This window comes from Nicotiana tomentosiformis, chromosome 11 (assembly GCF_000390325.3).
Source record: "Nicotiana tomentosiformis chromosome 11, ASM39032v3, whole genome shotgun sequence".
NCBI classification, from domain to species: domain Eukaryota; kingdom Viridiplantae; phylum Streptophyta; class Magnoliopsida; order Solanales; family Solanaceae; genus Nicotiana; species Nicotiana tomentosiformis.
This window is the reverse complement of record NC_090822.1, coordinates 2,925,389-2,942,693: the sequence shown is the minus strand read 5'-3', so window position 1 is coordinate 2,942,693 and position 17,305 is coordinate 2,925,389. Positions and strand designations below refer to the sequence as shown.

The 17,305-nt window shown below is 37.6% G+C and overlaps 1 long non-coding RNA gene across 1 annotated transcript; it reads left to right on the top strand.

The window, feature by feature from the left end:
• Positions 1-11,264: 11,264 nt before the first annotated feature.
• On the top strand, positions 11,265-13,527 carry LOC138900718 (uncharacterized). Its single transcript, XR_011411917.1, has 2 exons — positions 11,265-11,523; positions 12,736-13,527. It is a non-coding gene; the product is annotated as an uncharacterized lncRNA (long non-coding RNA).
• The last annotated feature ends 3,778 nt before the right edge of the window (positions 13,528-17,305 follow it).

The window sequence follows — 17,305 nt, the reverse complement described above, 5'->3', positions numbered from 1 at the left end:
TAAATGGTCATAACTTGAGCTAGGAACCTCCAAATTAAATTCTGGGTATACGCCTAAGTCCTAAATCACGATACGGAGCTACCGGAACTGTCAATATACTGATTCGGGTCTGTTTGCTAAAAATATTAACCAAAGTCAACTGAGTTGAGTTTTAAAGCTTTATTTCACATTTTAATCCATTTTTTTCACATGAAAACTTTTCGAAAAATTTTACGAACTGTGAACGCATGTCGAGGAATGATAAATGGTGATTTTTGAGGTCTTAGAACACATAATTACTTATTAAATTTAAAGATGATATTTTGGGTCATCATATTCTCCACCTCTAAAACAAACGTTCGTCCTCGAACGGAGTTAGAAAAAAGTACCTGAGCTGCAGAAAAGGTGTGGATATTTACTCCGCATGTTCGACTCGGACTCCCAGGTAGATGCCTCTACCGGCTAACCTCTCCATTGCACCCGAATTGAAGGATAACTTTTAGACCTCAACTGTCGGACCTGCCGGGCTAGATTAGCCGCCGGCTCCTCCTCGTAAGTCAAATCTTGGTCCAATTGGACTGAGCTGAAATCTAACACATGGGACGGATCACCATGATATTTCTGGAGCATAGACACATGGAACACCAGATGAACCGCTGATAAACTACGTGGTAATACAAGCCTGTAAGCTATTTTACCCACCCTTTCTAGAATTTCAAAGGGTCCGATATACCTAGGGCTCAACTTGCCTTTCTTTCCGAACCTCATTATACCTTCATAGGTGAAACCCGGAGCAATATTCTTTCTCCAACCATGAATGCAATATCACGAACTTTACCGTCGGCATAACTCTTTTGCCTAGACTGAGCTGTGCGAAGTTGATCCTGAATAATCTTGACCTTATCCAAGGCATCCTGTACCAAATCGGTACCCAACAACTGAGCCTCTCCCGGTTCAAACCAACCAATTGGCGATCGGCATCGCCTTCCGTATAATGCTTCATATGGAGCCATCTTAATGCTCGACTGGTAGCTATTATTATAAGCAAACTTTGCAAGTGGCAAGAAATGATCCCAAAAACCTCCAAAGTCTATAACACAAGCGCAGAGCATATCTTCCAATTTCTGAATAGTGCGCTCTGACTGTCCGTCTGTCTGTGGATGAAATGTTGTACTCAACTCCACCCGTATGCCTAACTCACGTTGTACAGCCCTACAGAAATGTGAGGTAAACTGCGTACCTCGATCTGAAATAATAGACACGGGCACACCGTGAAGGCGGACAACGTCACAAATGTAAATATCAGCTAACCTCTCTGAAGAATAGGTAACTACCACTGGAATGAAATGTGCTGACTTGGTCAACCTGTCCACAATGACCTAAATTGCGTCAAAATTTCTCTGAGTCTGTGGGAGCCCAACAACAAAATCCATAGTGATACGCTCCTACTTCTACTCAGGAATTTCTAACTTCTGAAGCAAACCACCAGGTCTCTGATGCTCGTACCTAACTTGCTGACAATTCAGACACCGAGCTACATATGCAACTATATCTTTTTTCATTCTCCTCCACCAATAACGTTGCCGCAAATCTTGATACATTTTGGTGGTACCTGGATGAATAGAATACCTGGAACTGTGTGCTTCTTCAAGAATTAATTCACGAAGCCCATCCACATTAGGCACACAAATACGACCCTGCATTTGCAGAACCCTATCTTCCCCCACAACAACCTATTTGGCATCTCCGTGCCGCACCGTGTCCTTAAGGACAAGTTAGTGAGGATCATCATGCTACCTCTCTCTGATGCGCTCATATAAAGAAGAACGACCGACTGTGCAAGCTAGAACCCGACTGGATTTTGAAACATCTAACCTCACGAACTGATTAGCAAAAGTCTGAACATCTGCAGCTAATGGCCTCTCACCAACCGGAATATACTCAAGACTACCCATACTCACAGCCTTTCTACTCAATGCATCGGCCACCACATTGGCCTTTCCGGGGTGATACAAAATGGTGATATCATAGTCTTTCAACAACTCCAACCATCTTCTCTGCCTTAAATTAAGATCTTTGTTTTTTAATAGATACTGAAGGCTGCGATGATCACTAAATACCTCACACGAGACACCGTAGAGGTAATGCCTCCAAATCTTTAGCGCATGAACAATGGCTGCCAATTCTAAGTCATGAACAAGATAATTCTTCTCGTGAACTTTCAACTTCCGCGACGCATATGCAATTACCTTCCCATCTTGTATTAATACATCACCAAGCCCAATGTGAGATGTGTCACAATATACCGTATATGATCCTGAACCTGTGGGTAATATCAACACTGGCGCCGTAGTCAAAGCAGTCTTGAGCTTCTGAAAGCTCAACTCACACTCGTTTGACCATCTGAATGGGAAACCTTTCTGGGTTAGTCTAGTCAATATGCTTGCTATAGATGAAAATCCTTCCACGAACCGACGATAATAACATGTCAAACCCAGAAAACTCCAGATCTCTGTAACTGAAGTAGGTCTAGGCCAATTATGAACAGCCTCTATCTTCTTAGGATCCACTTTTATGCCTTCTGCCGATACCACATGCCCTAAAAAAGCAACTGAGTCTAACCAAAACTCACATTTTGAAAACTTGGCATATAACTGATTATTCTTCAAAGTGTGAAGCACACTTCGAAGATGCTGCTCATGCTCCTCTCGACTGCTGGAGTAAATTAAGATATCATCAATGAATACAACCACAAAAGAGTCCAAATAAGGCTTGAACACCCGATTCATCAAATCTATAAATGTTGCTGGGGCATTTGTCAACCCAAATGACATCACTAGGAATTCGTAATGCCCATACCAAGTTCGAAAAGCTGTTTTAGGAACATCAGAGGCCCTAATATTCAACTGATGGTAATCAGACCTCAAATCGATCTTCGAAAATAGCTTGGCACCCTGAAGCTGATCAAATAAGTGATCAATTCTTGGCAGCGGATATTTATTTTTGATAGTAGCCTTGTTCAACTGCCGATAGTCTATACACATCCGAATAGAGGCATCTTTCTTCTTTACAAATAATATTGGTGCACCCTAGGGCGAGACACTGGGTCTAATGAATCCCTGATCAAGCAAGTCTTGTAACTGCTCTTTCAATTCTTTCAACTCTGGCGGGGCCATACAGTATGGTGGAATAGAAATGGGCTGAGTGCCTGGAGCCAAATCAATACAGAAGTCAATATCTCTGTCGGGTGGCATCCCCGGCATATCTGCAGGAAATACTTCTAGAAATTCACGAACAACTGGTACTGAGTCCATAAAAGGTACATCCGCACTGGGATCGCGAATATATGCCAAATAGGCTAGACACCCTTTCTCTACCATACGCCGAGCTTTCATATAAGAAATAACCATGCTGGCAGAATGGCCAGGAGTTCCTTTCCACTCTAACCGAGGTAACCCCGGCATAGCTAGGGTCACTGTCTTGGCATGAAAATACAATATAGCATGATAAGGGCACAACCAATCCATACCCAAGATGAAATCAAAATCTACCATATCAAGAAGTAGAAGATCCACACTAGTCTCAAGATTACCAATAGTAACCACACACGAACGATCGACATGATCTACTACAACAGAGTCTCCCACCGGTGTAGACACACATACAGAAGCACTTAGAGAATCACAAGGCACAACCAAATATGAAGCAAAGTAGGAGGACACATAGGAATAAGTAGATCCTGGATCAAATAAAACTGAAGCATCTCTATGGAAAACTGGAATAATACGTGTGATCACAACATTAGATGACTGGGCCTCAGGCCTAGTTGGAAAAGCATAAAATCGGGGTTGGGCCTCACCACTCTGAACTGCGCCCCAGGGACGACCTCTAACTGGCTGGCCTCCACCTCTAATGGACTGACCTCCACCTTTAATGGCCTGACCTCCACCTCAATAAACCTTCTCACTCTCTCTCCCTCCGTAGGTAGTAAAAGGAGAGCATGACGGGCCAAATCCACAAAACGGGACTCATACTGAGTAACAGTCATACTGCCTTATTGTAGACGCTCAAATTGCTTGCAGAATTGGTCTCAACTATACCCATGTTCCGCAGCACCTTATGGCAGTATTCAAGATAATCCTATAGGTCCTCATAATGTGTACCACTGAAGTGAATGGAAAAGAGCTTGGTAAACTTATCCAGTCTCAAAAAGGCCTCAAAAGACATGGCGAGCCTATCGCCGATCTGTGCCGTAACAACTGGCTGAACTACTCCAACTGGCGGGGCTGCTGGAGCCTGATTCTGGGGAGCCATCTGCTCTGGAGCGGGACTAGTGGGAGTTTGTTCTCCTCCCCCAGCCTGTGAGACGGCTGGTACCACTGAAAATGTATTATTATGGGCCACGCCCTCCATAAGACTTACCAAATAGACTAGAGCGTCCTGAAGTACCAGGGTGGCTATAAATCCTTTTAGGACCTGAACTGGTCCAGCTGGTACATTCTGAACCGGAACCTCCTCTTGAAGGTCCACCTGAGGTTCTACAGCAGGTGCAGTTTCTCGAGCTCTGGACTGAACTCTACCTCGGCCTCTAGCACGACCTCGACCTCTAACCCTGGCCATAGTTGCCACCGAGGGTTCTGGTCCCTGCCTATCGATAGAGGTATTACACGTTCTCACCATCTGCAAGAGAATAAGAGTAGAATGGTTCAATCATCGATGATAGAAGAAAAACACACGACATATTAAGAAAGAAGTGATATTGTTCCTAAACTTCATAGCCTCTAAGAGATAAGTACAGACGTCTCTGTACCGATCCTTCAGACTCTACTAAGCTTGCTCGTGACTCGTGAGACCTATGTAACCTAGTGCTCTGATACCAACTGTCACGACCCAAAATTCCCTTCTTCGGACCGTGATGACGCCTAACATTTCACTTGCTAGGCAAGCCAATGTTAGAATAATATTAACCAATTTTTAAACAATCTTTAAATTATTAATAATCAAGGAAACAAAAGCGAAAACAAAGTTTGAAATATAGTGAAATAATCCATAAAAATAACGGTGTCTAAATACCATCCCAGAATTGGTGTCACAAGTGCACAAGCTTCTATAATAAATACAAATAAAGGTCTGAATAAAATAAAGCTGTTTGAAAATAAACACACAGCTAAAGTAAAATAGACGAGGACTTCAGAACTGCGGACGCCATGTAGTTATACCTCAAGTCTCCTATGGTAGCTAAAATCCAAGCAAGTCTATGGTACGCCGCTGGGACCAACTCCGAAATCTGCACAAAAAGTGCAGAGTATAGTATGAGTACAACCGACCTCATGTACTGGTAAGTGCTGAGCCTAACCTCGACGAAGTAGTTACGAGGCTAAGGCGGTTCACTTACATTAACTTGTACGCAATATTAATAACAACAACAAATAATAGAAATAAATCAGTTACATTTATAATAATTAAAGCCAACTCAGCGGTCATAATCCATTATTATTTCACCCAATTATGTTGCAGCGTGCAACCCGCTCTCACAATATATTCACATTCAATTCTATTGTAGCGTACAACCCGCTCTCCCAATATATTCCTTTTAATCAAGTCTGTCATATATTTATTTCAATCAAGTATATATATAGACTTTTAAATAAGTCTATTGTGGTGTGCATTCCGATCCCCCAATATTGACTTTTAAATAAGTCTATTGCGGCGTGCAATCCGATCCCCTAATATTGACTTTCATTTCCGTTGCGGCGTGCAACCCGTTCCCCCAATATAATTTTAAACAACTCATAAATATAATAAAACTTACTCCAATAAATACCACGTCCAATGAGAAATTATTAAGCATCAAGGCACACAATAATTATAATTTATTTATGAACCAAACAATGACAAATAACAATTTATTATGAAAATTATAGAGAAAATAGGTAGTTTAATATTTAATATGCTAAATGTCAAATAAAAATTAAAACACATAATTCAAATAGCATGTAACAATTAATGTAAAAATTCAAGAATTAATATTTGACAAAGAATAGGAGAGAAATAATTATTATAATAATTATTTTATGATTTAAAAAAATTTATGATTTTTCAAGTAAGCAGGCAAACAATTAATTTGACGACGTATAGATACTCGCCACCTCGCCTATACGTCGTTCATATGCAATTCACATAATAAATAATTTAAGGGTTCTATTCCCTCAAGTCAAGGTTAACCACGACACTTACCTCACTTTGCAAATTCCAATCAATTATTCAACCATAACTTTTCCTTTTAATTTTGTCTCTAAAAGCTTCAAATCTATTCACAAATAATTCGATATATTCAATACTAATCATATGAATTAATTCCATATGAATTTACAAACTTTCCGGATAAAAATTCAAAATTCATTAAAATATTCGATAGAAGGACCCACGTCTCAAATCCCGGAAAAACTCGCGAAATCCGAACACCCGTTCTGCTACGAGTTCAACCATACAAAAATTATCCAATTCCGATATCAAACGGACCTTCAAATCTTAAATTTCCGTTTTTGGAAGATTTTAGAAAAAATCTGATTTTTCTTCCATAAAATCACGGATTCATGATATAAATGAGTATGGAATCATGAAATATAATCAATATAGGATAAGGAACACTTACTCCAATGCTTCCCGTAAAAATCGCCCAAACGTTCGCCTTAACCGAGCTCAAAATGACTAAAATGTGAAAATAATATCGGACTCTTCGATATATACACTGCTCAGGCATTTCCACATCTGCGGTGCCTGGGCTCACACATGCGAGCTCACATCTGCGAGCTCACATCTGCGAAATGGGATTGCCAGGCGAGACCTCGCACCTACGGAGGAAAAATGCGCACTTGCGCTGCCTTCGCTTCTGCGATTATTGTGTTTGCTTCTGCCGTCGCGAGGGTGCGTGCAGGTTTTCACACCAGCGGACTTTTTTCCAGCCAGGCCCGGGTGCATCTGCGATCGAAGGCTCGCTTCTGCGGGCTCGCACCTGTGGTAAAAAATTCGCAGGTGCGATTACAATAGAAGGAAAAATTCAGATTTTGCTTAAGTCAAATTCTTGATCCGATTTAAATCCGTATCACTCTCGGGGTACTCGGGACCCCGTACGAATATACCAACAAGTCCAATAACATAATACGGACTTACTCGGGGTCTCGTATCACGTCAAACAATGCTGAAATTATAATTCACACCCCGATTCAAACTTTGAGTTTTAAACTTTTTAATTTGCAAATCTCGTGCCAAAATATATTAAATGAATCCGGAATGACTTCAAATTTGGCACACAAGTCATAAATGACATAACAGAGCTGTTCAAATTTCCAGAATTGGATTCCGGCTCCGATATCAAAAAGTCAACCCCGTGGTCAAACCTGGAAATCTTTAGCCTTTAAATTGCTAGTTCCGTTAAATGGTCATTACTTGAGCTAGGGACCTCCAAATTAAATTTCAGGCATACGCCTAAGTCCCAAATCATGATACATAGCTACCGGAACTATCAAAACACTGATCCGGTTCCCTTTGCTAAAAATGTTGACCAACATCAACTGAGTTGAGTTTTGAAGCTTTATTTCACATTTAATCCATTCTTTTCACATAAAAACTTTACGAAAAATTGTACGGACTGCGCACGCAAGTCGAGGAATAATAAATTTTGCTTTTCGAGGTCTTAGAACACAGAATTACTTATCAAATTTAAAGATGTCATTTTGGGTCATCATATAAACCCACATTTAAACTTGCCATATTGATTTCTCACATACGTTAGGAGTGACGTTATTCAACAACTACCTAAATATGTACCCTTTCCCAAGAAATACATAATAAATCGGCACAGACAATTGATGGTCATTCAATCAACAGAAATAAGCACGTAGTTGAACAAGTAAAGAAATTCAAAGGATAAATTATATTCAAACTTAACAAGAATTCATCCTCCAAAAGGTTCCATCAAAATCCTAAATAATAAATTAGCTACTCATAGTAGTATGTAAAAATACAATACTAAAATTCATAACCAACAATAGAAACAGGAAGAAGAAAGTAAAAACTCGTGATCGAATCTTCCTCCTTGCTCCTAGTGTATTCTTGTCTCTAAAGGTGTTGTGTAACCCTAAAGTAGTGTCTCCTCCTCCAAAGTTTGCGTTTTAGGTTGTATTTATATCACTTAGGGTTGATGAGGGGAAGAATATTTCAATCCAACTTCGGATGGGAGAAGCTGGAATCCACGTCTGCCTCCGCGCGTCGCGCGCCCATGGACGCGGATTCAGCTGTTGAAATTCTTCCATTTCACGAAGTGATCCGTGCCTTTGCTTCACTTCGCTCTTCTGTCACTACTAGAAATCTGGTAAAAACCGACCAAAAAAACCGACCAACGTTGGTCGGTAAAGGCCAAAAATCGACCAAAACGCGACCATTTACGTGTGGACGGTATTTTTGTGGTCGGAAAGGAATACCGACCAAAGTTGGTCGAAAATTACCGACCAACTTTGGTCGGTCAATTAAATTCAAAAAAAAATATTGCAAAAAAAAAAACCGACCAAAGTTGGTCGGTATTTTAATTATGTAAAAAAAAGATTCACCATCTGAGAATCGAACCGGGGTCTGTACTGTGGCAGGATACTATTTTACCACTAGATCATTGGTACATTTTATTTTAAGACTGTCTTTTATTTGATTTATACTCTTTAATTGTATTTTCGCACGAAAATAACCGACCAAAGTTGGTCGGTTTTATTAAAAAGTAAAATTACCGACCAAAGTTGGTCGGTTTTTTTAAATGACCCGCCGAATTAACCGACCAATTTTGGTCGTTTTTTTTAATATTAATTTTTATTTATATTAATTGAAAAACCGACCAACGGTTTCGTAAAAAAAATAAAAAAAAATTGAAAAACCGACCAACTTTGGTTGGTTTTTTGGTCGGTTTTTTTACCGACCAAAGTTGGTCGGTCAACCGTGGTCGATTTTTGCCGAATTTCTAGTAGTGTGTGCCTTTACTTTTCTCCTTTTTCGCGTCCGTTTTCGATGCCACGCACAAGAATAGACGAGCTCCCAATTCTTTCCATCTCTTTCTTTTTGTCTCAAATTGTCATATTTTGATAATTTATCATCCAAACTCGTTCCTACACATAAGAAACACAACAACAACAACAACCCAGTAAAATCCCCCTAATGGGGTTTGGGGAGGGTAGTGTGTACGCAGACCTTACCCCTACCCCGAAGGAGTAGAGAGGCTGTTTCCGAAAGACCCTCGGCTAAAAAAAAATAAAAAATAAAATAAAAATAATAATAATAATAATAAATAAAAAGATAAAATGACAAAAACGAAACAATATTAGTATCACAACAACAATCATATGATAAATAGAAACACCATGAAATCCAGAAGATACACATAAAAAACACATAATGAGCATATTTCACTTCGAAAACCACGTAATTAACTCCTGCGACTCACACAAGAATTAATATGCAAATATACTCAAAAATATGCACTTTTCATCATTTATCACCTGATCACATAAATATTGCTTTTATAATTTCTGCAATTTTATCCAAGAGAGGAGAGGATAAGAGAAGAGGGCTGAAGGCCCCGACGGCTGAGCAACGCCTATATCCACCAGTAAACATAGAGTCAGCTAATTTTTTATATACAAGCACACAAAAAGTTGTACATACTCTTCTAATTGATGAGGTTTGCTGTTAAGATAAATTTGCAACAAAAGTTTGATCTCCTACATAGCTAAAAAATGAAATATATCCATATACGTCTTCTTCCTCCTATAGCTCGCTGACGTGCGGCATATCCATTAAAAGAGAAATAAACTGGTCATTAACCTCATATAATTTCTTCCTTCATGGAGTTTGTAGGCTTCCAGAAAAATCAATTATCAAGAAACCTAGAGCCGCAAAACCACCAAAGCTGCCGAGATTTTGATTTTCTTCGTGTATTTTGAAAAGTTTCAGATTTATTTTTGTCTAAACTAATTTTTGTAAATTTCCATAAACGAGTTCAAAGATACATGAATCGGTGCTAAGTTCCTCTCATTATCTCAGTTCACATATTAGCTGAGTTCAATTTTTTTTTTCAACAACTCAGTTCTTTTTGACAAGTTAATTTCTTAGAAAGAGGAAATGGAACGATCTCGCTTCCCCAACTGTTTTGATGAACACAAAAAAATAAAGAAGCACGTGAGATTTGGCAAAATAATGAATTATCAGTGCGATCGAGCAGCCGAGCAGGAAGGTTTGTTTTCTCTCTTTGTGTTTATGGCATCTTACGTGAGATGCTCGTGACAGGTTCTGTCAAATTTAACTGGAGTCTTGGGGGCTACCATTAGTTTTAGGGCTATAGACCAAAAATATCCACCTTTTCTATACATAAAAGGACTATTTTTATTAAGGGATATACATTAAGGACCAAGATGGTCCACCCCCCATACATAAAGGACTATTTTGATCATTTCCTCTGCTTCATTGCACCAGAACGCTCTCCATCTAACATAGCTTAGCACAGTACAAGATTCTAATCACAAAGATAAAAAAAACCAGCCAGGGGCGTGTTGATTCGACGAGTTCAATTGAATCTATAACTTTCAATGCGTAGTAAAAAAATTATATATAAAAATTTATTAAAATTACAAAAATAGTATTCTCTCCGTTCTAGTTTATGTGAACATATTTCCTTTTTGGTCTGTTCCAAAAAGGATGATCCATTTCTAAATTTGGAAAACAATTAGCTTAAACTTCCAATTATACCCTTAATGAGAAACTTTTATAACCACACAAATATTTTGGACCATTTTTTTGACTTGTTTAGGACCACAAATTTAAAAAGTCTTCATTTCTTCTTAAACTCTATGCCCAGTCAAACAGGTTCACATAAATTGGAACAAAGGGAGTAGATATAAACCCATAACATCAATAATATAATAGGTTCAATGCTAAATTTTTTAAAAGTTAAACCCATAAAATTTAAATCCGGAACGACAATCAAAGAAGTGAAAAGGCTCAATGCTACCCTTGTGATAATCGAAATGGCTCATTAATATCCTCCGTTTGCAAACTAGCTCATCAGTCCCCTTTTCGTTAATCAAGTAGCCTATTACTACCCTTTAGCACTAACGGGTCTTTTAAAAGCTATTTTTTTTTCCCGAAAATTTCCTAGCTTAACAAGTGTCACATTAAACCACCCCTTTAAAAGTTTTTTTACCGGCCCCCACCCACTTACTTATTTACCCACCCTCCCCAACCCTTTTAACAACCATTTTTTACCTAATCAAAACAATTGATTTCAACAAATTTTCTCTTCTAGGGTTCTAAAATCAGTAACCAATCTTCTTCTATAGGTTTGTTTTAAAATTTCGCTTCTTCAATTCCAAGTGAGATTAAATGTCTGATTGTTCTAGTGCTTTTGTTAGGTCGAAAAGGAGGTGTTACTGCAGTTTTGTTGCCTTCCATTTTACGGCTTATACTCCTGGCCGGTAGGCATTTTTTAAGTGCTCAAAATCTGATGTAAGTTAGTTTCTTTGATTATTTTTTGGCAGTTTGTTTATCTAGTCATGGACTGTTTATGTTAATTTTTTGTATTTTTGTTTTTGACATAAGACATCATGTGGTTATTTTAAATGCGAGGATGATGAATTACCTTCGAGAGATGTAAATTTGATTAGCAGTCTTAAAAATAAATTGGATGTTGTAATTGAAAGAAATTGTTTGAAGCAGAAAATGGATGACTATGATGTTGCTGCTGCTGCTGTTGAGGCTCAAACTATAACCAAAATGAGTCAAAAAGTATTTGAGAGGAATATTTTGAAGAAGAAATTGGATGATTTTGAAGTTGTTGCTACTGATGCTAGAACTATAGCAATCTTGAGGAAAACAGTAACACAACAATGGATTATGTGTCTTATGTGGTTGCTTGGTTGGACTCATTGTTACATTGTTGTTGAAGTAAATTTTGAAGTTAAAAACGAATAGTAATTAGTTAATCTGTTTTGGGGTTTTTGTTGTTGGTTGAAACAATGTGTAATATGTGTTGGTGGAACTGTTAAAAGGGATGGGGAGGGTGGGTAAATAAGTGGGTGGAGGGCTGATAAAAAATTATTAAAGAGGGTAGTTTAATGTGACACGTGTCAAACTCTAAAATTTTCAGGAAAATAAAATTGGCCTTTAAAAGACTTAACAGCTAAAGAATTGTAATAGGCCACTTGATTAACGACAAGGGGACTGATGAGCTAGTTTGCAAATGGAGGGTATTAATGAGCCATTTCGATTACCACAAGGGTAGTATTGAGCCTGAGCAGTTCAATGATAGATACGCTTGAATTTTCAAATGCTCAATAGGAACAATGATTAATTTAAGTGTCTAAACGAAAAGAAATTGGACAAGTTGGAGGGGTTGTGTATGTATTCAAACAAAAGAATAAGTTTATTTTGGGTTTTTTTGTTCAAAATTGAGGTGAATGAGAAATGGATAGAAAAATAAATTTTTGATTTTTCCTCGTTTACATTGTCCCATATTGGAGGAGGAAAGCTTATTTGTTGAGTATATATATGATTACACTTCTTCTAGCGCTTAAAGAGATGAGAAGAAGGCAAGCCTCTGATGGTAGGCTACAATCTCATGTTTTAGTCGATTATTACATACTAATTTACTGCACTTTAGTTGAGTTTGAGCTTTAATCACTAGTATTTTGTATTAATTGTGTGTTTTATGCTTTGTAGGAGTGATTCCGAGCTATGTAGATGTTATGAAATGAATTCAAGTGATTTTGAGCTTTGAAGTCTGAGTAAAAGCCCAAGAAATTAAGTCGGGATCGTGTTCGAGGATCAACGGGTGATAGTTAAGAACGAACGAAGAATCGAGCAGGCATATTGTGCACTGTCTAGTAAAATGCATATAACGTTTTTCTCAGAACTCCGTTTGGGCTCCACAATATATTGTTGGAAAGTTAATTCAAAGGGCTACAACTTTCATGTTTTACGTTCTTTCAAATTCCCAATGAAACAGGGTGAAAAGTGTGTGGAAAGTGTGCGACCGCGCACTGACCGTGCATATGGGGCAGAACAGTGTGAAAAGTGCGCAGCCAAGTGCGCGGGCACACATCCAAGTGCACGGCCGCGCACGTCCAACTCCGAAAAAGTGTCATTTTTTGCGTAGGAGAAGGTTTAGTTGTTTGGGCCCAACCCAACTTGGTATATATATATATATAGAAAAATGGTATTTTGAGGACTTTTGACATAATATAGACCTAAGGAAGCTAAGGAGGAGAGGGAGAAGCAAAAGCACAAGAATTTCACAATTCATCCTCACTCAAGACAAGAGTTTGGATGTTTTATATTTTCCTTTGACTTAAACTTAGTTGTGATGAATTTCTCTATATCTATGGAGTAATTCTTCCTTAGGGATTGATGGATTTGATGTTTTCAGAATTGTTTGTGGAAATTAACTCTAGTTTTATGTATTGAAGCGTTTTGAGTGTTTTTATTGTTGCATATATATTCACTTATTTATGTAATCGAAAAAGGCATAATTTGTGATTTTTTGAATTATCTTATTGGTTAAATTCATTAATTCTTGTTAGTAATCGAAAAAGGCTAGTTGAATTAATGTTTAGAGCTAGTTAGGAAGAAAATCGAAAGAGGTTCTCCTAAGGATCAATCCACTACGAATTCTTGCATATCTTCATTAAGCTTAACTTAGTTCATATCGTAAGGTTGAGACTTAATCGAGAGAGGAGTTTCTACTGAATGTTTGAACATAATAGAGTGAATTCGAGAGACTCACTTGAACCATAGAAGTGAAGTAACTAAAGTTAATTCCCAAACAAGTATCTTACACCTATCCAATCAACCCCTATTTTCTCCCATTGATATCTTCTTGCTTACTCTTGTTGCGATTGTCATTAGCCAATAGCTTAGACTTTTAGTTAATTTTAATTTTAATTCACACAAATCTAAAATGTTGATCATCTTGAATAGCGATAAGACTAGAAGCTACGAAAATACTATTTAACTCTAATCCCTGTAAATACGATATTTTCTAGCCTATATTCGACGAGCGAGCATAATTTTGTGTTGTGTTTTTATCTTTTCAAAATTTGGCGCCGTTGCCGGAGATTGGTAATCAATGGTGGTTGAAATAGTTTTTGGTGTTAATTCAGGAATTAGGTTTTAGTTTTTTTTTCTTTTTCCTTTTCCATTTTATTTTCTTTATTAGTTAACTTCTTTTAAAAATTTGTTTTGTAGTTCCTAACAAGTTGGAGAAGATACTGTAGATATTGAACTCTAAATATTGTGAAGATGGAGTACAATCAGCCTAATAAAACGGTTGAAGAGTTAGCAGTTGAATATTATCAGCGGTCTGCTATGTGTTTTAAATACGGTGAAAATCATCTATGGGATGTTTGTCAAGCAGGTATGTATTCTTCCTATAGTTCGTATTTTGAACAGTCTCACTCTATTTCTAGTCCGTACAGGTATGAGGATTCATATGGGCACAATCTTGACTCTGGTTGGGATGAATACCCTTATTATAACTTGAATGGAAGTGAAGTGAGACAACCACCTCAAGGGGAGAATGATAGTTTGGAAGAGCTTGTGTATAAGTTCATAAATAAGCCGGTAGAGAGATTTACACAAGATGATGAAGCCATTAACAACCTAACAATGCAAGTGAGTCAATTGGTAAGTACACTATCAGGAAGCTCATTACGTTGTGATGGCGAATATATAAAGGAGATACCCTGTGAGAATGAGCCTACCCAAGAGGATGAGTATCCACAGAGAGAGCTTTTCACTGTTCAAGATGACTCTGATTCAACCGAGATGATAAAAAATAAGGCTGTGGTTGAGTGTAAAGCAACAGAAGAAGAGTTCAAACCACCATCCACCTTTTCACATCTGCAACATATAGTAGAAGAGAATGAGAAACAAATGGTCTTGGGCATACCAGAGGAATATTTACTTGACCTTTCGTCCTTGTTTTCTTATTCTAACCTTGATCATGTGAATTTTATTTTTGAGAATTTATAGGAATATGTATTTATTGATCCTGTGAAAGAATGCAGGAACAAGTTGAGGATGATCATTAACGAGCAATTCACCGCTCAAGATGAGGACAAAAAAGAAGAGAAAAGAGCTGGTATTGCAGGTATCCTTAGAAGAATTGGGCTTAATGAGCTCCATAAAAAATTCCAAGGAGCGAAAACGAGGAATGAATTCAGATTAGGGGTGGAGTTCATAAATTTTCGGAAAAGAAGAAAATTCAGGGAAGTCTTCTTTACCTTATGCTTTTTAATTATGTGTCATGCGGACATGCCACAACTTAAAGTGTGGGGTAGGTGGATAATTGTATGTTGTATGTATATGTGTTAGTTTTTGTTGTTTTTGTAGTTAGAAAAAAACATAAAAATCATTAAAAGTTTTGATTTTTTCAGACAATAGATTCGACGGATTTCTTGAGGGAATTAAGTCGAAAGAAAAAGACAAAAAGATTTTCTTTTGTAGTTAGTGTATTAATTACTCCTTGGTTTTTCTTTGTGCCGCGGTTCTTTTCCAAGGTTTTATTTGAACCAGGTATAGTTAGTTTTTATTTTATTAGTAGTAGTACCAGCTTGGGCTGAAGGAGCCCTTTCGGAGTCTGCACCCCCACAGTGAATGTAGTTGATATATATATGGATGGATCTTCCCTAGGCATGGATCTTGCCCGCCCGAAGCATTTATATTGAGGGATAGATCTTTCCTGAACATGGATCTTGTCTGAATTATTGATATTTGGGGATGGATCTTCCCTTGGGCTAGATTGGCCTTGTACAGTACTGAGTGACTGGATATCAGTTATTATGTATATATATTGGGATGGATCTTCCCTCGGCTGGATTGGTCATATACAGTATCGAGTGATTGAGTACTCTAAGAGTGCGAGTACATGAATTCATCACTATGTTGCATTGCATTTGATATGCATATTTGATATGTAGGCATATAGAAGTATTTTTCCTCATGCCATCTGATAATGAGACTTCTTATCTACCATTAAAGTTTTTGAGAAAAAATCACAGATTTCAGACTTACCCATATTTTTGGTGACTTTCGGCAAAAAATGTGAGTTCTACTGTTATACTTGAAAAAATAATGTGTATTTTCTAGAACTGTATACGAGCGGAGCATCTTACCTCTGAGTTATTACTTGTGTTGTTTTAAATTATATTGTTCTGAATTGTTGTCGGTTATTGGAGTTGGACTCTGATCTTGGTACAAGCTCGTCACTACTTTCAACCTAAGTTTAGGTTTGTTACTTATTAAGTACATGAGGTTGGTTGTACTCTAACTACACTTCTGCACCTTGTGTGCAGATTTTGGATGTTGATGTTGTTGTACATGACGGGAGCTGGATCTGAAGATGTACTTGCGTTCCAGTCATTGCTGCCTTTTATTCATGGTAGCTTTAGAATTTTAATCTGTTCATGTATATTTCAAACAGATATTGTATTTCATGTTATACCAGATTTGTAAACACTAAATCTTAGAAGTTCATGATTTGTACTATCAATCCTTGGGGAGTGTATTAGAGTTAGTTAAATATTAATTAAATCCGATATTTGTAAATTGGCTTACCTAACGGGTTGGGTTAGGTGTCATCACAATTAATTGGATTTTGGGTCGTGACAGGGATTAAGTTCCTTAAGGAACACTATGAATTCAGTGGGTTCGGATTAATATCCGCTTCTTCTATATTTCTGTTATTACGTTATTTTATTTCCAGAACTTCTTTTCAAACACAGACTACTAACAATTTATAGATATAGAAAAAATAAGTACAAATAATTTTGTCCAAGCAAAACAGGGAAAAGTTAGCTTCGAAATCCAAGTGAATGAATGTGTCGCACTATAAGACAAATAACTTCCTTCGATCTCTTCCAACTTTTAGCAAGTATTATCACTTGTGTAAATTCACCAAATATTATGTAATTAGCACAATCTCCATAATTAGACAATGCTAAGTGGTAAAAATATGAATAAAATAATATCGAAATATATATAAATAAGTCCAACATCAATAATTCAAAAATAACATACTAGTTGAATTGAATCTTGTGGGATCGTGGAGAAAAGGTCTGTAAAACTTATGCGTGGCGACCACTGACAATCGCCACAAGAAAAAAATTTCATTGAAGAGCACGATTTGCAGAAACCCCCACTTTGTTGGAAATAAAGACGAAGACAAAACCTCTCCATTGGAGCCGTTCTTCGTTGAAATTGAATTACTAGCGACTAAATCGCCACAATTAGT